At 39.2% G+C, this 10448-nt stretch overlaps 1 long non-coding RNA gene across 1 annotated transcript; it reads right to left on the bottom strand.

Annotated features, from left to right (window-relative positions):
• Positions 1-233: 233 nt before the first annotated feature.
• On the bottom strand, positions 234-8355 carry LOC112841876 (uncharacterized). Its single transcript, XR_003213297.1, has 2 exons — positions 2538-8355; positions 234-2460 (listed from the first exon to the last, which is right to left on the bottom strand). It is a non-coding gene; the product is annotated as an uncharacterized LOC112841876 (long non-coding RNA).
• Positions 8356-10448: the final 2093 nt, after the last annotated feature.

Below are 10448 nucleotides of genomic sequence, written 5' to 3'. Positions count from 1 at the left end.
TTTCTTGCATAAAAGCTGGTAAAAAAAAAAAAAAAAATCCACTCAAAAGGGGAATCTGCAAATCCCCTAACACGCTAGTAATAATTTTCAAATTATTGAATTATTCAAAAACATCTAAGTTAAGCTAATCATGCTGACTAAAAGAAACGTTTTCCACATTGATAACCATCCTCGTTGAGTTAAACTGCTTTATTTGCTGCATCAAAAGTGTCTTGTTTGTTGGTTTCTTATCCTTGAGAAATCCTCCCTTTCACAGCAGCCCCAGATTTGGTTGGCTATGTTAAGAGTTGATTTATTTCACATTTCTTTAAAATTGCTTCCCCCACAATATTATCCTCCTGTAAGTGAATGCAATCATGCAAAATTGCCACTTTTGTGTTTCTAGTGTTCCACAAAGCCCGATGCATATTTATGAATATTGTTGTAGTGCCAGCTATCCCTATAATCTTCTTGGGAAATGCACAAAAATCTATGACCAAATCCTTAAAATGGCTGCTTGACAAAAGTTTCTCTTACTACCAAGGGCTCTAACTGCTGATTAACAAACAATCACCACACAGAGATGGCACACTACTAATGTGAAGCGGATGATAAAGACCCCCTCTTGTCTCCTGATGGCAGTGCAGCAGGACTATCATATCACTGAGGTCATCTCTCGCTGCAAGGCCAAGACCGATTTAGCATTCGGCATAGTGGCTGAATGAGAGGATAGCTTGTCACTCAAGCCTTATTGATGGAATCCAGAACAAAAAAATTAGATGCGGGGTCAATGAGTGAAGGTCCTGGCTTATCTCTGCTCAGCTTGAAACTGTGTCCAGTGGAACAGAAACTGTCACACAGGGTTAACACAGGCATGGACAGCAATTCTGAGAAATGGAAAATTGTCAAGAAAATTTATGGCTATGCAAGAAACGAAAGCCAAACTGTGACTGATTTATACAACACCAATAAACATGTGAAATGTGGAAAGGGAGCCAGAGTTGTTTCACTTCAGAGTTTCACTACTTACTTAAAATAAAAGAAATTTTGATTTAATTTGAAAAAAAAAGTAGCAAACAAAATAAATGATTATTGCAATAATTAACTGAATAATAAAAAGTTCAAATTAAGATGCAACAACAGCTTGTGATATCCATGGCCAAAATCTTGACTGCTTTCTTTTATACGGTAAATCGCCAAGGCCACCATTCCTTTATGTTCTGCTTTCAAGGGGGCAGACTTTCTTGTAATTGTGGTCTCCAGGTTTGTTTCACATATTTTCACTCCAATCCTTCTAACTGAACATTTTTGCAGAAAGGGTTTTTTTTTTAAAGCCACCAAATCTGACCTGTGAATCCTTAAATTATATATCTTTTTAAAAAGGCACCTAACTCAAGAGAAAAATTGGTGTTTGTTACAATTTAACAAAGAACTAAGTTTAAATTGTATATTTAGATATTTTGTTACAAGCAGGCTATTTCAAAACATTTAATTTGTTTCCATTTCTTTAGTTGAACCAATAAAAACTGCCAAAAATAACACAGTTTGACTGACATAAAATAGTATTGTTGCACCAAAAAATGAGGTTAATAAAGAGCTTGGCCTATTTTGGCAGGACAAAAGAAGAAGAAAAAACCATCTGCACCAGGTGAACAGTATCTAAAAGTCATGTCATTAGGAAATAAGAACAAATCCAGCAAAGACCTGAAAGATGAATCTGGCCCTGCAGTTGATCCATCTACTGTTCAGTGCAAACAAGCAGTCTTTAATAAAGGGAAACAGAGAGGCTAAAGGCTGAAGCATTTCAAACTGAAAATTTTCTTCTGATTATTGTCAGTGTGTATGGAGAAGGTCAGGAGAGAGCTGTAACAGTGAGTGTCTGCAGTCATCTATAAAACACGGTGGAGGCTCTGTCATGTTTGGAGCTGCATTTCAGTCAGTGGTGTTGATCTTGTCATAATTTAAGGAATTATTAATGAAGAAAAGTACAGCCAGATTTTGATCCACTATGCAATATAATCTGAAAAGCACCTGATTGGCAATAGCTTTATTTTTCAACATGACAAAGATCCCATACACACTGCCAATGCAGTAAAAACATACCTGACAGAAAAACATGCTGAAGAATAGGATAATGAATTTATTGTTTTTTGGTGACTGATGGATGCTGTGACCTCACAAAAACAATAAAAAGATAAGAAGAAGAATGAAGAATTTAAACATTAATTATAACATAATTACACACAAAATGTTTAACAGAATGAAATGATTCATAAAATTTTATACAAAAGGTCAAAGATCCAGTCTGGGCAAGCAGCATTTTATTGCAGCAGCACACTGAGGAAGCAGTAATTTAAACTACCTTATAAACTGGGCCATTTACCTTCTGATTGAAACCAATATAAAAATCACTGAAACATGAAGTAAATAACATTGATTACCTTGTAAGCAAGTAAACAGTCTGTTCCTGAAGCCAATAAACTGAGAGCAGAAAAAGATCAATTAAAAATGGGGAAGCAAAAGGGTTTGAGCAACTTTGACAATGTCAGAGTTATTACCTCTAAAACAGCAGGTCATGTGTTCCCAATATCCAGAGGTTACCTATCAAATGTTTTAGAACTGTGGAGTCAGCTGATCATGTTATCCAGCTGAAAAACGCAGGCTAAGATGGGAAAGTGTCAGTGCACTAAGCTACTGAGTATGGGGCTACATATCTCCAAACCACAATAGTGCCCATGACGACAACTATCTGCCACATAAAGTGGAAATGATGGGCAAGTTAGCATCAGAACTAAACCACAGAGCAATAGAAGAAGTTGGCTTGGTCTAATGAATCACCTCATTTTTTTTCTTTATAGCCATGTGTGTATGTGTGTCATTTACCTTAGGGAGATGGCAGCAGGAGGAACTATGGAAAGAAGGCAAGCTCTTGGCAATGTTTGACTCAGAAACCTTGAGTCCCTGCATTTATATGCATATTACTTTGACATACTGCCTACCTAAACACTGGGTGGAGACCACATACACATCTGAAGGCAGTGTCCTCTTTCAGCAGAATAATGCATCCTGTCAAACTGTTAAAAAAAAATAAATAAATAAAAATGCTCAGAAATTGTTCTGGGGAGTTTAAAAAATGTTGATTGGCCTTCAAATTCTCTAAATCCCAATTCAATCTGCGGCATGTGCTGGAAAAACAAGTAACTAAAGGCTCCCATTCAAGAGCACAGCATACCTAAAGACAGAAATCTGGTTTTCATCAAAGCTCAAGTTACAAATTGAAAGTTCTGACTGTATATATATATTTTAAAAAGTTGCTTGTCTTTTAAAATATGTCACTAATTGGCATCAGTTACTTTTCAATAAACCTTGTGTCAAATTTAATGCCTGAACCTACCAATTACCTACCAACCACTTATATTTATAGAAATGGGCTGTGAGCACAACACCGGCATATTATCACCTCTCAAGTCGATATAGTGAACTTGTTAGAATTACACATTTACTAGACCCGCAGTCACATTAGCATTCATTTCGAGTCCTATTTATGTCCTCCAAGCACTATAAATCCCATATTTACATAATCTTTACATCCTATTTTGCCAATAAACTGTTAGATACTGGAGTCAAAACGGCACCAGATTAAAGTGAGAAAACAAGGTGTCACTTGTAAGGCTACAAGATGCTACAAAGTTTTGCAGAGTACCAGTGATGATGTTTTCTATGGACTCTTTGCAATTCTTACCCCGTTCACAATATGTTAACATAAAATGTTGATCTGTGTAAAGGCTTTAAACAAGTTCACCCACTAAGATTGAATCACAATTAGAGTTCTCTTCCAAATTATCCTCATTATAAGATAAGATCAGCTTATACCAACCTTCTGTCCCCTGGTTAACAGCAGCCAATGAATTTAGGAACGTGCTCTAATTCTTAGAGGGAAAAAAGGCAGAAGAAAAAGTCACTATAAAGGCAGAAGTAGCACTGTAGCAGTTGGAGTGTTATAATTAGCATTCAGAGTGAAAGCAGGATTATGTGTCCATTGGCAGAATTTCTAAGTTCTGGCCCAATGGACAGAGAGTAAACTCCACAGGGGACTCCCCAGGGAGCAAGGCATGCTGGGTTTGAGAGGGGTTATTGGACTGTGCTGTCTCTCTGACTGTGAGCCACTGGGGACCAGAGCAGAGGTGCCTGATGGTGCACTGAAGCCTGAGTGTGACACCTGGGCTGTCTGTCACGGCCACAAACACTGACAATGTGACACTTGACAGGATAGGAGTTGAGGCTGCAACAGCTGAAGTCAAGACCCGGCTGACAGTAAGGATGAGAGGCGTGCAGTTCAACTCAATAATTTCCCCGACACACTTAAATCCAAGCCTGCTTGTCTCCTTCCTCCGTTCTCTTTCTTCTCCTTTCTTCGGTGTTCATGGCCCTTTAAATAAATCAGGGTCCTGAGGAGGCTGAACCCATCAATTAGAGTCGTCTGATGAGACTGGTGTGTATTAATCAACAGTGTGAGGCGTGTGACAGGCTGAGAAGCGACAAGATGAAGGGCTGCACTGCCAGAGAGCTTTAAGAGGAGCACTGACGAACAGGCTCTTAAGATGAATTTCCCAGTGTGCATCGCTAAACTAAACTGATATCCAATTATGTTTCCCACATCGACAAGCTAACCGAGCAGCTGCGAGCAGCAAAGGCTTGCAGTGTCAGAATTGGCCAGGCGCGAGGCAGAGAAACTCAGGACCTTGAAGGAGATGTCACAAGGAGGCTGGAGTCAGTCGCTTGAGTGAGCGATGGTCCACACGCTTGCCTGAAAGCATGACATTGCCGAAGGGGGAAAAACACCATTTTATCATTCAGTGCGATTCGCACCCTCTCTCCCTGTCAAACATGCCATATGTCCCCGTCACAGGTCGTCTTGCTGGCTTATCGAGTGTGACAGGGCTATTCACACACTGCTCCCAATCAGACACCATCTCCTGCAGAAAAAAAAAAAAATCACCACTATAGCACAGTGACGGGCTGTCAAGCAGAGGGCACCAACGTCCACAGGGCCTTGGCTGAGAGTCTGCCCATCTGGGGGAAGGGGGCAAAGGCCAGAGGTTATGAGCTCAGGCGTCCATACATGGTACACCTCACCACAGACTCACACTGTTGGCACTCTTGTCATAATTCAGTTTGCAACAAGACCAAATTCTGTTTTAATTCAAACTGCATTTATGTACACAAAGTTTTAAGCATTGAAACAATTTCATGCAGAGTTTTTTTTTTTAAAGAAGTGTGACATTTTTCATCTTGGTTCTAACACTCTCTTTAAGTGCTCTGTGAAATAAATATGACTTGACATTTCACTGGATGACGCAGATCATTGTGACTGTGGAACAGGTTATTTGCCTGACAGGAAACAAAAGTACTATGTAAACTTTACCTGGGACTTTTCACTGGGATGTGGTTCTGAGCCTATTTTCCTAACCACCAGACCTTACAACCCAATATGTGCGATGCCAATTTGTGGTCACAAGTGAGTACAACCAAAAGTCACAGAAATCCATATTTAGGGCGCACAATCTGAGCTCTGAAGAGTTGCTTCTTACTTCTTAGAGTCTGCAAATGTTTACTTTGATGCCAAAGAATATCATTGGTACTTAGCCACTTGGCTCCAAACACAATGACACTGCAGATGCTGAATATATTCACTAAGTGAGCAATCAGTTGCAAAGTGGGCTGAAAATTACACTTATCCCCCCCATGATGATATGCATAGAGAAATAAATCAGAGAGCAAGAGAAGAAGCAGTGGGGCAAGGAGGAGAAGTGGTATCACCTGATCTTAAAAAAGGAGCGGGATGTGGTAACTCAACTCTTCAGAAAAAGCGATAGAACCCTCCTGGCACATTTTTATAAGAAAGATTTCTGTGAAATGATTGCTAATCTATGCAAAAAAGCAATCAGTGACTCATTCATAATGCATGAGCAACGAGATACCAATTTTGCAACGCTTTCGGATTATTAGATGTTATCGTGAATGCAGCAGATGAAATATGAACACTCCTACCTGGCCCATTGTAATTACATGACTGCAGCAGTCCAGAGATACACGGCGAGAGGGAAAATGTGAAGAAAGAAACATACAGAGAGACAGACAAACCATCAGATAGAACATCCATTACCATCTGACTGCAGATAGCTCTAGATGGGAATATTTGTTTCTAACAGCTTTATGTATCCATTTGTGCCATGATTTATCAACCTAAAAGCTGTGGTTTTAAGTACATCTGGCTGACGTTTTAATGGTCCATCAATCACATGGTGTCATGTGATAACATTTTGAGATCATCCGCCTCCCTGAGCCTCTGAGGAAAAAAAAAACTGAATCCAATAAATTGGCTGCAATCCCGGGGAAATGATGAGAACCTATTTCGAATTCAAAGCAAGTTCAAAGTATGAATGTTAGATAAGCTGCTTCTCAAATTAATGCAAATCAAATTTCATTTAGGATGTTTTTGTTCTGTATAGACCCTCATGTACTGAATATATTTCTGTGCCAGTATCTAAGCTGCAGTTAAAAGCCTGACAAAAAACGCATTCCTGTTTGGATTATTGGATTCAGATTATTTCATGAATTAATGGAATGAACTCTTAAAGTAGAATGCTTTTCTGGTGCAACAGCCCTACATGGACCCTCATCAAAGAAATAAAAATAATTAAACTAATTCAACATATCTTCACTTGGGTGTGACTTCTTTTTTTTTTAATTCAAGCAATAGAAACAGGCACAAAGTTACAAACCTTGACCTCACAAGTCTCACAAGCTCACATTCATCTGGCCCCATATGAGCCAGAGTAGCATGTAACACAGCTTCTGTTCTTCCTCCTTCTGTTTAAAATTATAAAAAAGAAAAAAAAAGAAAGAAAGCCAACTCTTTTTTTAAACACGAGTGTTAACGTGTCTGGATAACACCTGGAAGCCTTGTGAAAAGCGCTGACAGATTTCATACTTTTACATTCAGGGCAACTTCGACACCAGGGATTTGCTCTTAAAACGGAGCACAGCAAGGATGAAGGGTGGTATAAAAATCAATGAGGCTTTTCAAAGGCAACATGAAAAACCAGCGCCTTAGCCTGCAATTAAACAAGAGCGCTCCTGGCACTGAGGGATGACAGAGTATGTACAGGTGCCCTCGACTTCACAGGATCAATTACAGGATCAATACTACGACATGATACAATTCCATGATGGAAACTGAGACGTGGACTGGAGCTGCTTTGTGTCATGTGCTTCAGATGTTTACAGTAAAACAGCTCAAGCCGGTCTGTAGCTGTGGAGCCATTTCAGAGGCATGAAAGAAGCCTTGTTCTAGACCAAACAGATCCTCCAGGTGGAAACCTCTTTTGAAATATTACTGTCTGTGTTAAGGCCAGTTTAAAAAGGGGTTACAAGCCTGGAGGTATATATCATGTGTGTATACACATGATATATACATATATTATATGAGCATATTTTTAAAAATGGTATTTTGTAACTATGGATTCCAAATGCCCAAAAATAAAATTTGTGGATGAAAACACTGCCAGCTTACCTATAAGGGTTGATCTGCTGCTGGACTGTAGTAAAAATCTCATTTTTATGTCTTTCTAGCTGCTAGTTTAGGCTGCTATTTGTTTTATTATAAAAACCGTTTTAATGGGATTCATTTGCACGAACACATGTAGGATTTACAGCAACATGCATAACTTTAGCTTTATATTGACTGTTTCAAAACAGGCCTACACATGTTAACTGAGTGTTCCTCCTTTCTACAGTTCTTCCATTACAGGCTAAAATCTCAACATAATGCAGCATATACTCCTCGGACGGTCGATTAGGTACGCCTTAATGACACCAGGTTGGACCCCCTGTTGCCTTCAGAACTGATAATTAGGCATGAAAGCATCACACAGTTGCTGCAGATTTATTGGTTGCACATCAATGATGCAAATCTCTAATTCCACCACATCCCAAAGGTGCGCTATTGGATTGAGATCTGCTGACTGTAGAGGTCATTTGAGTACAGTGAACTCACTGTCATGTTAGAAAAAGTTTGAGATGATCTGAGCTTTGTGTCATAGTGAGTTATCATGGTGGAAGCAGTCATCAGTAGATGGGTACACTGTGGTCATTAAGAGATGCAACAATATTCAGGTAGGCTGTGATGTTTAAATTATGCTCTACTGATAATAAGGGGACACGGTGTGCCAGGACAATATCCCATGAAATCATGGACCCATGCTTTCATGTTGTTTACCCCAAATTCTGACCCTACCATCCAAATGTTGCAGCAAAATTTAGGCTTCCAGACTGTAATATAAATATAAATTTAACTTCCTAAGACCCGAACTCTTTCATGGCATGCATTATTAATTTCTCTTTGCCATTTGGGCTGGTTGGGACCTGATGAATGTAAAAACAAAGAATTACCACTTTTGTTTTTTGTTTTTTTTACCTGATTTTTATTTCTGAGAAAAATGAGATCCACATATGAGGACATTCATTTTAAATTTTGATAGAACAGTGGCAGTATAATGTCCTCGTAAGTGGATATCAGGCCTTTGTAGAGCAAAATTTTGTATTTTGGTCTAGACGACCCAAAATGTGATGTCCACATATGTGAACACCAGGTCCTAGGAGGTTAAAACTATAAATAACTTACATTTTTAACAGATATTAAAGGTTTCCAGACTTTTAGTGTCAATTAAAAATATTGAATTTCAATACCTTAGAGCAGATATTTACTTTAACTTTTCATTCATTGAAATTTTAGTTGTGATTAATACTGACTAGCAGTTTTTAGCATGCTAAACTATGACAGTGAATATTGTAAACATTAGAATATTAGCATGACCATGTTAGCATGCTAACATAAAGCACTGCTCTGCAGATGGGGTGTGATTAAAAAGTTTTAGCTGTACCACCAAAATAAAATAATAATAATAAAAAACCTACCTGATATAAAAATGCTATGCCACCACCTTCAAGTTCTCACTTTATAAAATGCTGCACAGCTCCTTCTCCATTTGCACTACTTCTTGACCACTTGTGTGTCCAATTTTATTTTGTGATGGAGGACAAATCTGGCGAGTAAGCAGGGTGGTTTGGCCATAAATGCCTGACTGGCACATGATGGCATACAACACAGTTTAGGTCTTTTGTGCTCAATGTTCTCCCTCAGCAGCCTCGGGACGTTACAGTAGGACTCAGTGATGACAGTATGGCCCTGGGTGATGAATTCAAGGTGCACAACCCTGTGAAGGTTGAAGAAAATTACAAGCATGCTCCTGACCCAATATGCCACCTTCAGGCTAGCAAACTGGACAGTTCCTCTGAAAACCGCTATTTGGTCTCTGGGTCATAGCTGGAGAGCCACAAGCTCTCATCACCACTGATTATCCTTGGCATGAAGCTTGAGTATGAGAAGGATGTTTGCTCTTTGCACAAGTTTGAAGCCCATGGTGAAGTCAAAAAGGCGCAATGGGATTTCCAGGGAGTGCTCTAAACATAATAAGAAAGCTAGGAGTGTTACACAAGGAGATAACCTTGAAGGAGAAGGCAACCAAATAAAGTTTAAATCATGTAAGGATTTTTTTTTTAGCCTCACAGAGACATTCATGGCGGTAAACCACATGTATTTGTTTTTTGTTTGGTTGAGGAGAATAATTTCCATCCTTCAGACCCCGAAGATAATTTTAATAAACAAACCAAAACTTCCCCCACCACCGAGCGTTCATGGGACAGAAGTATTTGCAAATACTAAAAAAAATGAGTAACTCCGGTTTGTCTACTCAAGTCACAACCACTGAATGATGATTAAATGCTAAAACTGTCACAGAGCACAAGCAGACCAGACTCAAAGTGAGTACACTCACACTAAGTCATAGCAGACCGATTAACAGTGTAGCAACAAAGTGCTTTTAATTATGCATTGGGTTATTTTATCAATAATAAAAAAAACTGTCTTAGTTGTTCATCATGCTTTTTGAAAAAGTTAATCATTTAATTAAAGAGCAAGAACTAAGAGCACTTCTTGACATATTGGTGAATGTAAACCTGACTCCTCCGAGGTCTTCGACAGCCCTCCCGCACCATGCTGCCTTAATCGGACCCCTGCTGAGAACACCGGCCACCGACCTCGACTTAGCGAAAGGGCAAACACCCCCAGGAGGGTCATACAGCTCATGGTGACAGAGAGGATCATCATGATGTTGATTCTGCCTCTGTCATTGTGTTCATTTGAATGCTGGGAAGAGGAGGGTTGCACAGATATTTCCTGCTGTGTGCCAATTCCACATCCTCTTTTAAAGATATGAAGACATATAATTCAATCAGCACAAGACGTTTCCCATAATAACAACCCAATAACAAACTGTGATCCAAACGCTTATATATGCAAATGCAGACGTTCGCTGTGGGAAGTCATACACTAAATCCCCATTGGC

The sequence above is a fragment of the Oreochromis niloticus genome, linkage group LG12 (assembly GCF_001858045.2).
Source record: "Oreochromis niloticus isolate F11D_XX linkage group LG12, O_niloticus_UMD_NMBU, whole genome shotgun sequence".
Taxonomy (NCBI): domain Eukaryota; kingdom Metazoa; phylum Chordata; class Actinopteri; order Cichliformes; family Cichlidae; genus Oreochromis; species Oreochromis niloticus.
Note: the sequence above shows the minus strand (reverse complement) of the source record. Positions and strands in the feature narration are given on the sequence as shown.